The sequence below is a fragment of the Podarcis melisellensis genome (assembly GCF_964234715.1).
Source record: "Podarcis melisellensis genome assembly, chromosome: 4".
NCBI classification, from domain to species: domain Eukaryota; kingdom Metazoa; phylum Chordata; class Lepidosauria; order Squamata; family Lacertidae; genus Podarcis; species Podarcis melisellensis.
In genome coordinates this window covers 46,338,371-46,353,386 of record NC_138531.1, presented here as the reverse complement: position 1 = coordinate 46,353,386, position 15,016 = coordinate 46,338,371, and positions in this window count along the sequence as shown.

The following is a 15,016-nucleotide window of genomic DNA, read 5'->3' as shown; positions in this document are numbered from 1 at the left end:
TGGCATAAAAATAAATATAGCAACTTTTCATTTTCTAAGTACTCTGCCCTGATTTGTAGAACCTTCAAAGTCAGAGGGTAAAATAAAAATAACCCACCCAGCATCATGAATTATGTAAGAAAGCATCCTGTTCTTCATTACTATGGCAAAGTGTTCACAAACTGTGACCAAGCTCTGGCTATGATGCTAAAAGGAATCTTTATACAGATAGGCTTTTGTCCAGGAAAGCACTTAAGTCAATCAGTCTGACTCATGATGTAGCTCCATGTTTTCCCAGCTTTGATACCTGACTGCGAACCTCATACACAACTTATCTTGAAGTAACTCTCATTGAGCTCAGTTCCTGAGTAGACATGCATAAGATTGTGTTGTTACACTTTTTTTCTGGATTGAAATTGGCAACAAACTCCACATTTACACCAGAGAAAAACAAATCACTTCACTGACCAAACACCTATTTAAATAAAAATGTTTTTACTTGACAACAGAAGACTATCAAGAAGGGAGCTAGCGTTGCAAAGTTTAGTAGGGAGTTTCAAAATCTGGGTGTAACCACTAAGAAGGCTCTTGCTTGAATTGTTCACCAGGACATATAACATCAATCTTGGCATGACTGCACAGGCTGCCAATTTGTTTCCGGCCCAATGCAAAGGCCTATAAAGCCTTAAACAGCCCAGGACCACAATACCTCAATGATTGTCTCTGTATGAGCCTAGCTGGCATCTGCAATAATCATCTGAAGTCCTTTTTTGTGTGCCTCCTCCACAGAGGTTTGGTGGGTGGCAATACAGGAACAAGCCTTTTATGCAGTGTCTCCCTCCGCCTGTGGAATCTTTCCCCAGGGAGGCTCTCACCTGGCACCTTCATTACATATCGCTAGGCACCAGGTGAAAACATTTCTCTTCAACCAGACGTTTGGCTGACTAACATTGTATGGCTTTAAAATGTGTTTGTGGGAGAGGGGATCTTGGTTTGTTTTTGTTTTATTATGTATTTTGTGTTCTCATTTAGCATTTTTCTATTGTCAGCCAAGCTGGGATCTTCAGATGAAGGGCAGTTGACTAATTAATTAATTAATTAATAACAATAGGATTCCCTGTTGAGGCAATAGGAAAATCTTCAAGACCTATCAGGAAACCATTTGAATCCATCAGTCTCTTGAGGGGGATCATCCAAAACCTCTGCTGCATTGAGATCACCATCATTCCATCCAACACAAACCAAACTAAAGCAGATCAAGAGTGTGCCCCGCTGAGTGAGTGGGGTCAGAAACTACTTGGGGCATATCCATGGTTGCCATATAAGCCATGAAATCCTGAGACATTCCTGACAGGGCAGTTTGCACATATGCGTTAAAATCCTGGGGAACACCACCAAGACCACCCTGGATAGCTCAGGAATGAAAACTGCTAGGCAGCATGATGGACAGTACAGTCATACCTCTAGTTGCTTTAGGTTCAGTTTGCGGATTTTCGGGTTGCAAACGCAGTATATACTTCTGGGTTTCACAGCACATGCACGTGCAGAAGTGGTGCTCTACTTACAGACTTTTCGGGGTGTAAACGGCACCCCGGAACGGATCGTGTCCATAAGTAGAGGTACCACTGTACACCAACAGGCTCCCTATTCTTGTTCTGATGCAAATACTGACCTCAGCATAGGTATGGCTACCTTGGACAGCTCCCTGCAGGGCTTAGGAAAGATAGGGTACTGCATAAGAACAGGGCTCAGATGTTACAACAGCAGTTGCTCTCGGACCTCTATAGGAGCTTGAGCTCTGCCTCAGTAGCCAGCTCCAGCTCCGCTGAGAGGTGCCTCTTCATTTAAAGGGCTCCAGCCTTCTCAGCCAGATGTTTTCTCAAATGGAGCAGGGGAGATTTAGGTTGCAGTGGTGTTCAGGGATGAAGCTGGAGTCAGAGGATGTAATTGGGCTGGAGGGGAACTGGCCCTGTGGTTTCATCTTGCAGAAGTGCTTCCAGTAGATTAGGAGCTTCTCAGCCTGACCACGATAGCAATTCCCTCTCCCAGTTCTGAATTCCAAACCTCATCCTCTGAAGAAGGGGAATCTGACACCAGGGTTCTGTTCTGGGCACCTACTGTCAGGAACACAAAGAAGAAGAAGAAGAAGAAGAAGAAGAAGAAGAAGAAGAAGAAGAAGAAGAAGAAGAAGAAGAAGAAGAAGAAGGAGGAGAAGGAGGAGGAGGAGGAGGAGGAGGAGGAGGAGGAGGAAGAAGAGGAGTTTGGATTTGATATCCCACTTTATTGCTACCCTAGGGAGTCTCAAAGCGGCTAACATTCTCCTTTCCCTTCCTCCTCCACAACAAACACTCTGTGAGGTGAATGGGGCTGAGAGACTTCAAAGAAGTGTGACTAGCCCAAGGTCACCCAGCAGCTGCATGTGGAGGAGCGGGGAGGCAAACATGGCTCACCAGATTACAAGTCTACTGCTCTTAACCACTACACCACTCAAACAGGAAGACTGTTGGATGTGGGTCATTGGTCAGGGGAATGAAATCGCAGTAGCCTACTGCAATGCAGAAAGAGCTCTTAAGCCTTGCTGGGAGGGGGGGGGGGTGTTTAGACCTGTTTGGCGTGCCAGCTCTGGAAGGGTAGATTGCTTGTGTGTGTGTGGTTCTGGGGGCAGTTTTGACTATACTTGATTTCAACTTTACATACCATCCCCAGAACGTAACCTCTGTTTGAGATGAGAGTGATCTGTAGTATGACTCTGTCCTATAATTGCTAAGCAGACTCTCCCACTTCAGAAGCAATATGTTTCTGAATACCAGACCTTGGGGGGAAAGGGCTTGATGTTTTCAGTCCTTGATTTTCTTGCTTGTGGGCTTCCCAGTAGTATTTGGCTGGCTGTTGCTGGAAACAAGAGACTCTTCTAATGTTTTTAACTACTGCCAGCCAGCTGCATAATAAAGACATGACTCCATTTCTGCCATGCTGAAGGGCCCTTGTGGGCAACGCTTGAGCTGTGCTGCATGCTCTTGTCACACATTTTTCCACATGGAGATGTATTCTGTCAGATTGCTAATGTTGTGTCAAGTGAATTGCCTTAAAAAAAATCTAATATGGAAATGTATTGTTGTAGAAACATATTTAAATGCCTGAAAGACAGCAAAGGAAGAATCATTTCCCCCACACAGTTTGTATCAAATTGCATTGTTTTGATGAATTTGAGGGGTTCGGTTTGTTTTGCTTTATATACAGTATGTGCTACTTTTTATATTATAGTGATTGCAATTTTGTTATTTTTAAATGCTATTATTGTGAGCTGCTTTGAGTTCAATATTTATTGTTGAAGAAGCAGAATACAAACATTATATCAGATAAAAAAATGACAAAGCATGACCTCTGCATTGGTTCTGACTGCTTTAGTAATCACTAAGGCTGTATTGCTTATGACACTGGCCTTGCAATGTTTTGTGTATTTTAAAGATTTATATTCCACCATATCTTCAAGAAGCTCAGGACAGCTCTCCCTCTGCCCAGCATTATATCCTCACAGTCACTTTGTAAAATGGGCCAGGACACTCAGAGACGGTGACTGTTTCAAGGTCACCCAGTGAGCTTCATGACTGATTGGGGATTTGAATCTGGGTCACCCCACTCTAACACTAGTATAACTATTGCACCACATTGACTCACTAGTTTGGTTCACTCTACTCAGTTCAGATTCAGATATGCTGATCTAATGCACCAAAAAATTGAGCCCACCACCTACTCTTTTCCTTCTTGTATTTATATTTTTATCCAGCTGTATTGTGTCCTGTATAAGGTTACTATCCACTGACAACTTTCTGTCTTGCATCAGGCTGTCAACATGTACCAAGGCAGGATTCTCTTTTCTGATGTGTGTATGACAATCATATGTATGCATTTCATTCTATGCATACATAGTGCATACATGCTGGTCAGTGATGGCCAAATTATTGACACCTCTGCCTGTGATTCTATGCTTTGTTGCCATTTCAGCAAAACATGGGTTATTACATGATAAATTGTGCGAGTATCTGGCCAGAAAAATGCCCCAGGAATCATGTCAATCAGAAATGGAAAAGCTCCTGCAGTGCAAAGGTTTTCTTAATTTACTCTCTTGAGTATTGTTTCTGCTGTGGATATGACAGAATATGGAAGGGTGGAATATGTATATGATTGACACACACTTCAATACCCATTTTCCCTTAGCAGCACTCAAGACACTTACTAAAATCAGCATGAGCTGATTGTTTCCTGTAGTGGGAAAATGCACTATACATTACTTTGCAGGTTATACATAGACATCCATTTTTATCTTTTAATATCACAGTATTATGCAGTGGTAGGATGTTGACTGTGTTGTGTCAGCATTAGATTGAAGAGGGAAAAGCAAAGGCAGCGCTTGGTGTGTGTTCCTTTTGTTGTTGACAGGATACTTTCCTGAAAAAGCAACACTATGTTCGTCTGCTAACAGAAATGAAGGTAACCATTACATTGGAAGCTATTACCTGTTTTGTTTAAAGGATTTTTGCAGTGGGTTTTTCAGATGAGGTGTCTGTGTAATTTTAGCCCCATTCAGGCATTCTCTGCATGCAGAACCTTTGCATGGGAAAGAGGGACAGTGAGGTTGAACTGCTGGCACGATTCCCAGCATCCTACATGGCCTTGCCCCTGCCTTCTGGTTACTCATGTCTTGGTGCAAACATTTGCATAGGGGAAAGCAAGGACCTCTGTACCTTTGGAATTCATGATGCTGTTGGCATTGGCTGGAACCCTACACAGGAGCAGTTGCTCAAACATAGGTTCCCTTTTGCAGATGCCTACATAAGAACATAAGAAAAGCCTGCTGGAGCAAGCTAATGGTCAAAATAGTCCAGCATTCTGTTCTCACAGTGGGCAATGATCAATACACAACCATTCAGGGGATCATGCCAGTGGCATGCAGATCATTTGCATGGGGAAATAATATATGCTGTGAGCTGCCTAGAGTGGCTAGGGAAACCTAGCCGGATGGGCAGGGATTTATTATGATGATGATGCAGGGGAACCAGGGCAGGGAGTTCAATCCTGCTGCTTTCTTCTCTGCTCATGTGTAGAAAACACCTGACCACTATTATGACTGAACCAGCTAGTTCAGTAAACAGTGTAAAAGTGGGTGAATGTAGTGGTTAGAGTGGCAGTCTAGGCCTGGGGAGACACAGGCTTAGATACCCACACAACTATGATGGTCACCGAGTGGCCATCTCTCAGACAAACCTACAAACATAAAAATGGGGGCATGGACACCTTCTTGAACACCTTGAAGGGAATGTCAGATATAAATTCAAGAATAAACATAATAAATAAAGAATGATAGAGGAGGTAGTCCCAGAGCTTTGGTGCTACTGTTGAAAAGGCCTTGCCTGTGTGCACACACACATACTCTTTCTCTCTCACACACCACTGCCTCTAAGGAAGATCTTAAAACATGAATAGATTTATATGTGCATATTCAAGAAGGTCATCCATTATGTCATGGAGCAACACATAATCCCCCCCCCCACCACCACAGGAAAGCTGGGAGCAGTTGTTCTGCTCATGGACAAAATGCAGATAATGGGCTTGAGTTACAATCAAAAAGACTGAGCCTGGCCTTAGGACTGCAGCTGAAGAAGTAGAAGAGGAAACTGCTCGGGGTGTGGTGGAATCTTCATCTTTATTTTGATTAAGGTTGGGCAAGAGTTTGGTTAGATTTGGTAAGGTGGGCTAAGTCCTCAAAGCCACACACCATCCCAGCCAAACCCATCATGCTTTGCAGCCTCCTTAAGCATTAAGTATTTCTGCCTGGCTTGAATGTGTCCTTGAACTTGGATAATTCTTGCTTGCCTGGCGAGAGGATCGAGAGAAGAAGAGGAGGAGGAAGAGGAAGAGGAAGAGGAAGAGGAAGAGGAAGAAGAGTTTGGATTTGATATCCCGCTTTATCACTACCCGAAGGAATCTCAAAGCGGCTAACATTCTCCTTTCCCTTCCTCCCCCACAACAAACACTCTGTGAGGTGAGTGAGGCTGAGAGACTTCAGAGAAGTGTGACTAGCCCAAGGTCACCCAGCAGCTGCATGTGGAGGAGCAGGGAAGTGAACCCGGTTCACCAGATTACGAGACTATCGCTCTTAACCACTACACCACACTGGCTAGGTGTGTGCAGTGGCGTAGCGTGGCGGGGTCAGGGGGGGCGGCCGCACCGGGCGCAACATCCGGGGGTTAGGGTTAGGGGGCGCAAATCCACGGGTTAGGGGGCACAAATTACTTGCCTTGTCCCGGGTGCTGACAACCCACGCTACGCCACTGGGTGTGTGAGTAAATTAACATGTGTTGCTCCGCCCACTTTTGCTTCTGTCATCACTCATCACCAAACTGTGGCTTCTAAAAGTTGCCTGGAAGGAAACAGAACCCTTGGGCTGACCTCACTGTTTACCCCCAAATCATGTATATCACCTGTAACTTGTGATAGCACTTAATGCATCTGATGATGTGGATTGTCTGTCAAAATGAAAAGTGTCTGTCAAACTGAAAATAAATATGTTAGGCTCTAAGGTTCCAGAATGTTATTCATTCTTTATCTACTTTATTGAAACTCTCAGCTGTGGAATCTGGTTTGTGTGATTCCCTCAGCCCTACTTTCTTGGCTATTTTCCTGAGCAAATTATGCTGCTCTCTGAATCTTTGCTCTCTCTCTCTCTCTCTCTCTCTCTCTCTCTCTCTCTCTCTCTCTCCCTCCAAATAAATAGGAAGTTATGGTTTTAAATTTGCAGCTAAACAATGAGGGCAAAATTACATGTTGCAATTACTTTAAAAGCATATTTACATTTGTTTGTCTGTGCAAAGAGGGGAAAAAACCCCTGATATGGATCAGCATCATGGCATGAGTGGAGGGAATATTAACCCTTTCTCCCCCCACCCTAATGTCTGAATGACACCCGTTACTCCACCCTAGCTCAACTGCTGCCATACCTCAACAGGAATAAGAATACCAACCAGACACAACTTAAGAACTACCGCCCCATCTCCCTTTTAAATGTGGATTACAAAATATTTGCTGATGTTTTAGCAGGCAGACTTAAAAGAGCCTTAAATGAAGTAATTCATAAAGACCAGGCTGGCTTTCTCCCAGGTAGACATATGTTTGCAAACACAAGGAACATTATTGACATTTTGGAACTGTTGCAAACAAATATAAACACTAAAGCAGTGCTGATTTTTATAGACGCGGAGAAGGCCTTTGACAACATCTCCTGGAAATTTATGAAGGGAAATTTAAAAGAAATGGGAGCGGGGTGGGGTTTTGAAAATGGGATTGATGCAATATATTCAGAACAAAAAGCTAAATTGATAGTTAACAATGTGGTAACGGAAGAATTTAAAATTGAAAAAGGAACACGACAAGGCTGCCCGATTTCCCCTCTGCTGTTTATTTCAGTTCTGGAGGTGCTCTTGAACTTGATTAGAGGTGACCGGTTGGTGCAGGGAATTCAGGTCGGAGCGAAACAATATAAACTTAAAGCTTTTGCAGATGACTTAGTTTTGACACTGCAGGAGCCAGAATCTAGTACGAAAAGAGTATTACAACTGATACATGACTTTGGTCAGGTGGCAGGATTTAAGTTAAATAAGCAAAAGACGAAGGTGTTAGGGAAAAATATGACAGACACAGAGTCAGAACGGTTTCAGAGAGAAACAGAATTATCATTGGTGAAGAAGGTAAAGTACCTAGGGGTCAACATAACAGCCAAAAATCTGAGTCTATTTAAGGATAATTATGAAAAATGCTGGTCTGAAATTAAGAGAGACTTGGATAGTTGGGCTAAACTGAAGCTTTCTTTGTTAGGCCGAATTGCTGCCAATAAGATGAATGTGCTGCCAAAGATGTTGTTTTTGTTTCAAACATTGCAAATTGTGGACAAAACGGAGTGTTTCCGGAGGTGGCAGAGAGATATTTCCAAATTCGTCTGGCAGGGCAAAAAGCCCAGAATCAAGTTTAAGATATTAACAGATGCAAAGGAAAGAGGGGGCTTTGCCCTGCCAGACTTAAGGTTATACTATGAAGCCGCAGCTTTCTGCTGGCTAAAAGATTGGCTACTTCTCGAAGACACTGATGTGTTAGACCTGGAAGGTTATAACAATGCTTTTGGTTGGCATGCATACTTGTGGTATGATAAGGTTAAGATCAATAAGGCCTTTAAGAACCATATTGTCAGAAAAGCAGTGTTTAATGTCTGGACAAAATATAAAGACTTACTGGAAAATAAAACTCCAAGGTGGCTCTCACCTTTGGAAGCTAAGGCCTGGAAAAGACCCAATATGGAAGCCTACTGGCCAAAATATTGGGAACTGTTAGAAAAAGACGGAGACAATTGGAAATTGCAGAGTATGGAGAAAATGAAGGATAAAGTGCGAGACTGGTTACATTACGCTCAGATTAAAGAAATTTTTAAAAGTGACAAGAAGCTAGGGTTCCAGGTGGAGAAATCGAAGTTGGAAACAGAATTGTTAGAACCAAAGACTAAGGTACTTTCAAGAATGTATAACTTGCTGTTGAAATGGAATACACAGGACGAAATGGTTAAGTTGGCTATGATAAAATGGGCGCAGGACATTGGGCATAACATTATGTTTGAGGACTGGGAAAGGTTGTGGACCATTGGGTTGAACTTTACTGCATGTAATGCTTTGAAAGAGAATGTAATGAAAATGATATACAGATGGTACATGACCCCAGTTAAACTTGCCAAAATATACCATTTGTCTGATAACAAATGTTGGAAATGTAAAGAAAATGAAGGAACATTCTTCCACCTCTGGTGGACTTGCCCCAAAGTGAAGGTCTTCTGGGAAATGATATATAATGAGTTGAAAAAGGTATTTAAGTATACCTTTACCAAGAAACCAGAGGCCTTTCTTCTGGGCATTGTCGACCAGAAGGTGCTAAAGAAAGACAGAACATTTTTTATGTATGCAACAACAGCAGCAAGGATATTACTCGCTAAGAACTGGAAAACTCAAGATCTACCCACACTGGAAGAATGGCAGATGCAACTGATGGACTATATGCAACTGGCGGAGATGACTGGCAGAATCCGAGACCTGGGAGAAGAAAGGATTGAAGAAGATTGGAAGAAATTCAAGATTTATCTACAGAAACATTGTGATTTAGTGGAATGTTAAGATGGATGCTTGGTTATAAATAATTGGCCATCACTAAAATAGATCAGAATTTGATGATAAGAGAGATTAAGAGAAACAAATTGGTAGGAGAATTATTTTATTGTATTTAAATAAGTGGTTACAATTTGGAAATAAGACGATAATTTGCTTGACAAAAATTTATTAACGATGCAAGTGGGAGCGGGAGATGTGAGGAAGTTTAAGGTATGAAATTTTGTTAAAACAAAGCAACACTGTTGATTACCATTGTATTCTTTTTTCTAAAAACTTTAATAAATATTTTTTTTAAAAAAGGAATAAGAATACCAACCCCAGTACATTTATCAAAAATCTCTGTTAAAAATTCATGAATGCATTTTGAACCAAGAGTCCTACATTGATGAAAACAGAAGGAATGTGATTAGACTGAATGCAATCACCTTTTTAAGATGTAGCCCTGCTATTAAGGAAACTGATATGCTTAGTAACAGTAACAGAAAACAAGTTCTCTGTAATGACTACATTAGAAATTAAAATAGGAAAACTGCTTCAAAAACAGCATCCGTAATCAAAGAATGACTGTGCAGTAGCGTTTCAAGAGTCACATGCAAATGTTGTAACTGGGAACCAGGATGAGGAGAGCTGCAGTGATTTGTCTCAATTAGTGAATAAGTCTGAATTCATGAAATGTGTATTTTTCTACGAAATGCAAGGGGGACACCTGGTGATAGAATGAAGTAACGCCGCCAAGAAGAACAAGAAACATGATTCAAAGTGCAGCATGTAACTGAATGAGAAAAACTGAGAAGAACTATGTCACAATAAATCCGTTAGTCTTTGAGTTACCATATGACACTCTGTATTGTTATCCTAGGTCCTACTGGGCTGAAGGAGCCACTGACTGCAGCCAACACCAAAGCAGCCATGTTGGGCCAAAAATGATGACAATAATACAAGGATAGGCAAGATGGTGCCCTCCAGATGTTGACTGAATCAGGGATGATGGGAACTGTAGTTCAGCAACTTCTGGGGAGCACCCTGTTGGCTGGCCCTGCTAATGGATTTGTCTAGCTCCGTGCCACTTTGTGCAAGCTAAGTGGAACTTTGCTGCATCACAGCGCCAGTGAAGTGAAACCTTTATGCATTCATTCATTCATTCAATTTATTTCCCACCCCTCCTCCTGAAGGACCCCATCTCCATCATTTGCATCTTGTTGATAAGAACCAGATGGTAACATTAAAGAAAGCACCGTAGGTAATAAAATGCAAAAGAGAGTGACAACAGTGGCCCAGCAAATGTTGACTCATAGCATTACTGGAGAAAATGCTGCAATATGTCAAGGTGACCTGAGTAAAGAACTGCCAAAAAGCAGCAGTCCCAGTTGCACTTTCCCCTAGTTAGAATATGGATAACCATAATCTACATCTTATGTAGATTCACCTATGTACATAATTAAATTTAAGTGCGAGTGACGCGGGTGGCGCTGTGGGTTAAACCACAGAGCCTAGGACTTGCCGATCAGAAGTTCAGTGGTTCGAATCCCCACGATGGGATGAGCTTCCGTTGCTCTGTCCCTGCTCCTGCCAACCTAGCAGTTCAAAAGCATGTCAAAGTGCAAGTAGATAAATAGGTACCGCTCTGGCGGGAAGGTAAATGGCGTTTCTGTGCGCTGCTCTGGTTCGCCAGATGCGACTTAGTCATGCTGGCCACATGACCCAGAAGCTGTACACCAGCTCCCTTGGCCAATAAAACGAGATGAGCGCCACAACCCCAGAGTCGGCCACGACTGGACCTAATGGTCAGGGGTCCTATATATAAAAGATTCTTCCCCATTTCATTCCTATCTAACTCTCCATGCACTCACATCTAGCTGAAAATAACAGAATCCTAGCCTCAGATTAACTATTTATTCAAAAAAATATTGAAATTTATACATCAGAATATTCTAGGAAATATTTCAATGGTTTTGTAGAACAAGGAATGTAGATGTAGACCGTCATGCCAACTACATGTTGTGGCGTTTGCACACTCATTATGGCGATGTCGTACTGGGGGAGAGAGAGAAAGGGTTAATAGGCTGACCAATAAGAAAGCCCAGGGGCAGAGCCGAACTGTGTTTAAGGCTCAACACAGGGGTTTTGGCAGTTAGTTCAGTTTAAGGCTCAACACAGGGGTTTTGGCAGTTAGTTCGGTTGGTTTCTTGTGGGTGAGAGGCATAAGAGTCAGAATGAGAGGCAGAGGGGAGACAGAGAGAATGAATCGGATTATAGTGTTTCAAAGAATTTAAACCTTGTTTGTGTTCACAATAAAGTGGGATCTTTGTTAATACGTTACAACCAGAGTCTGAATATATTACTGGGGAAACGTGGTTGGTGGCAGTGGAAAAGGGAAGCCGTGGTGGTGCAGCGTCAACAGTGACTGGGGCCCTGTGCAAACACCACACATGGGGGAGGGGACAGGTAGAAGTCCACTGGCTCTCTAGGTCGCCTAATTTTGAGGAGGTGTTAATCTGCAGCAGTGGTACTGTGTCTAGCCAATGTTTCACTCTGCTTACAAGCTGTGCTAGTGGCATAGGCAGTAAGAGATCTGAGCCCACTTAAAGGCACCCAGGAGACTTACATGCATTGGTTTAGAAGCAAAGCAAGTTCTTTGGTTGACTGATGACATCTGGCAAGAACAGAAAAGGTGCAGAGATCATAAGCATAAGCCTTCCATGGATTTCTGCCCACCTTTTGGTTTCAAGGGTGAAATGGGGAGGGGAGGGGTGGGGCAGGGTAATCACATTACATTCTGACTCAAAACTGGAATAAATGAAGGTAGAAAACATGTTGCCTAGGTAACCAGTGATCCAAAGATGATTTCATACTAGATAGAAATGGGGCTCAAATCCTTCTTAATGCTGGTATTATACTGTTCTAGTTTTCAATCTATCTGCATATTGCAAGGTAATACAAGCTGGTAAGAAACAGATAAGCTAAAACTCTTGCTTGCCGTTTCCTTCTATGAAAACATGTTCTGTACTTTCCAGGCATTTAATCAAAAATCTGCCTACAACAAGCATTTGCTTTCATCAGTCGTTTCAGGAGTACAAAATACACTTGAGAACTTCTCTTTTAAAAGTACTCTGGCCTACTTTCATTCAGATTTTAAACATGCAGTCAACAGAGAGGAAATAGTGAACAATTGCACAGAAAGAGGGATGGTGACAAGCTCTCAAAACGGGTTTAAATAGTTCTGGTGAGCTGAAGCTGGTTTATGTAGTCAGTGTGAAGCTTCTTTTAGATTTAGTTTGCAACAAAGATATGGGATAAGTTATATCCAGTGTGTTAGGTGGAGAATCTCTCGTTGTGTGACAGGGAACCACACACTTCTGCCTGTTGCCTTGTGTTTTGCCTTCCTGCAGTTTGTTTCCATGACATCCACATTTTCCCTCGCTGGCTATTCTGTATTTATATACTACAAGGAAACTTAGGTACAAGGAAACTTAGGTACAACAAACAACAAACAGAGGAGAAAACTCTGTGCATCACTTGCTTCCCTCAGAAGGACCATGATCTCTTCTTTAATCTGGAGCATGTACATTTCATCACAGGAGAGATGTTCCAGGAAGCAATAGACTTCCCAATGCATTCTTTAATTTGTTCCTGTAGTGCTAAGCCTGCTATTTGGGCTGTGTTCTCTCTTTTTCCTTTCCATACTAAAATGGTAACTCTAAATTGGTTACAGTCATAGAAGCAATTGAGATCTATAATGTGTCTTGGATTTATCATCCAAATTAATGTTATTTCATATTAATTTACAGCAGAAGAAAGATGGCAATCTTTGAAGACCAAATGGATAATGAGGATTGCATGTAATAATGGGCTGCCTTCTTTGAGGATGGTTGGCTTCCCAGGTCTTTCGGGAGTTGTGATCTAGCTTAAAAACTTAAGATTAACTCTTTAACAGCAACTGCTAAGGAAATCTTATCGATCAATTCTAATTACAAAGCAAACAGTTACAGCTTCAAAAATAAATGTGATTGCATAAAGCTTTGAGGTTAATTGTTACAGTATCAATGATTAGGAAAAGTATACAGTACTAGTAGACTAGACAGCTACAGCGGCTTTTGCGGCAACTGAATTTCTTGTTTAGTGTTTGCTGAATTCATCATAATTTTTACAAGCTGCTGAGAAGGGTGAAATAACTTGCATATATGATATACCTGCTGGCTAACATAAAGTACAAAGATCACATACCCTCGCTCTACTTTGCTTAATCTCCAGCCTCATGAAGAGTTCTGGAGAACTTGAAAGCTTGCTCATTATTTTGTAAAATGTTGGTTGACCTAAGGCAGACATAGCCAATGTGAACACTAGAGGTTGTTGAACTACAACTCCCATCAGTTCCAGCCAGCACAGCCAATGGTCAGGGGTGATGTGACTTGTAGTCTAGTAGCATCTGATGGGCACAACATTGGTTACACCTGTACCAAGGTATTACTCTACAATGGGTTTTAGAATTTCTTATGAGGCAGCATTCAAGTAATATATCTATCAATCTGTATCTGTATTTATTATTTCACTGTCCAAGAAAAAAGAAAGCTATACTCTGCATGTAGTTTGCCAAAGGTATGAGAAAAAAACATGACATGAATAATTCAGTGAGATCAAAATAACTTACTTGCTGCAAAATAGAATAACAGAATCATAGAATCATAGAAAAGGGTGAGTTTCCAGCTGCCATCACTTGGGAGGCAAACTGTTTCAAACTCTTCCCAAATTTTTACTAACTTATGTTTGAGACCAACAACAGCTGGCCGACTCCTCCCCTAGAAAGTCCTCATTGTCTGTGCATCATATACATCATTGCTGCTATGTAATAAATCTGCAAATAGAACTGCAATGTGGGAATTGTTCCATGGGATTCTTTATGTGAAAAAACAATGGGCTGCAATAATAATGATAATTGAAGACACAACTCCTCTGCGTGTACGGATTCAATAGTCCTGATGAATTAAAAGGCATGACTCATCTCCCATGCGCTTGTCTCATTCAAAAAGATACTATTTTTAGTAGTGGCCCATACTGTATCTGCTCACAAGTGGAATCCAGCTCAGAACACTTTACTTTCAAACCTAGCTGTTCTAGTAAAAGCTGTATACTATTTGGTCATTTCACTCAGGAATCACATGGCTTTGCTACCTTGATGTTGGTCAGCTAAGTTGGAACATCATTTCTGTGCCAGAATAATGTCCAGCATGGCAACCCTACAATGCCTTGTATTGTGGCATTATGCTGATGCAGCAGCTGTTGGAAACAAACAGCTAGCACATAAAAATAAATAAATTAAAAAACCTACTACAGTAGACAAAAGCTAGTTCTGAAAAGTTCTCTCTGACACAGTGAGCTCTTGTTTTCCTGGCATGCCCGTTTCATAAACAGGTCTCCATCTAAAACTAAGTGCTATGATTCCTGTGTGACAATTGTGACATGCCATTATTATTATTTTTAAAATTAAGACCATGGTTATTTGTTTTCACTCTAGACACCCACCCGAACATTCAAATTACGCTGCATTGGCCAGCTATTCATGGAAAATCATTTCCCCTCTGTATCTTAGCTGAGGAGGTAATTTATGTATTAAAATAAATAAAATTCCAAATCACTGAATTGGAGGCAACAAAATCCTACCTATGCATTTTGCTATAAAGTACAGTGGCACCTCAGTTTACAAACTTAATCCATTCCTGAAGTCCGTTCTTAAACTGTAACTGTTCTTAAACCGAGGCGCACTTTCCCTAATGAGGCCTCCCACCACTGGTGCCCTTCCACTGTTCAGCTTCCATTCTTAGATCGAGGTAAAGTTC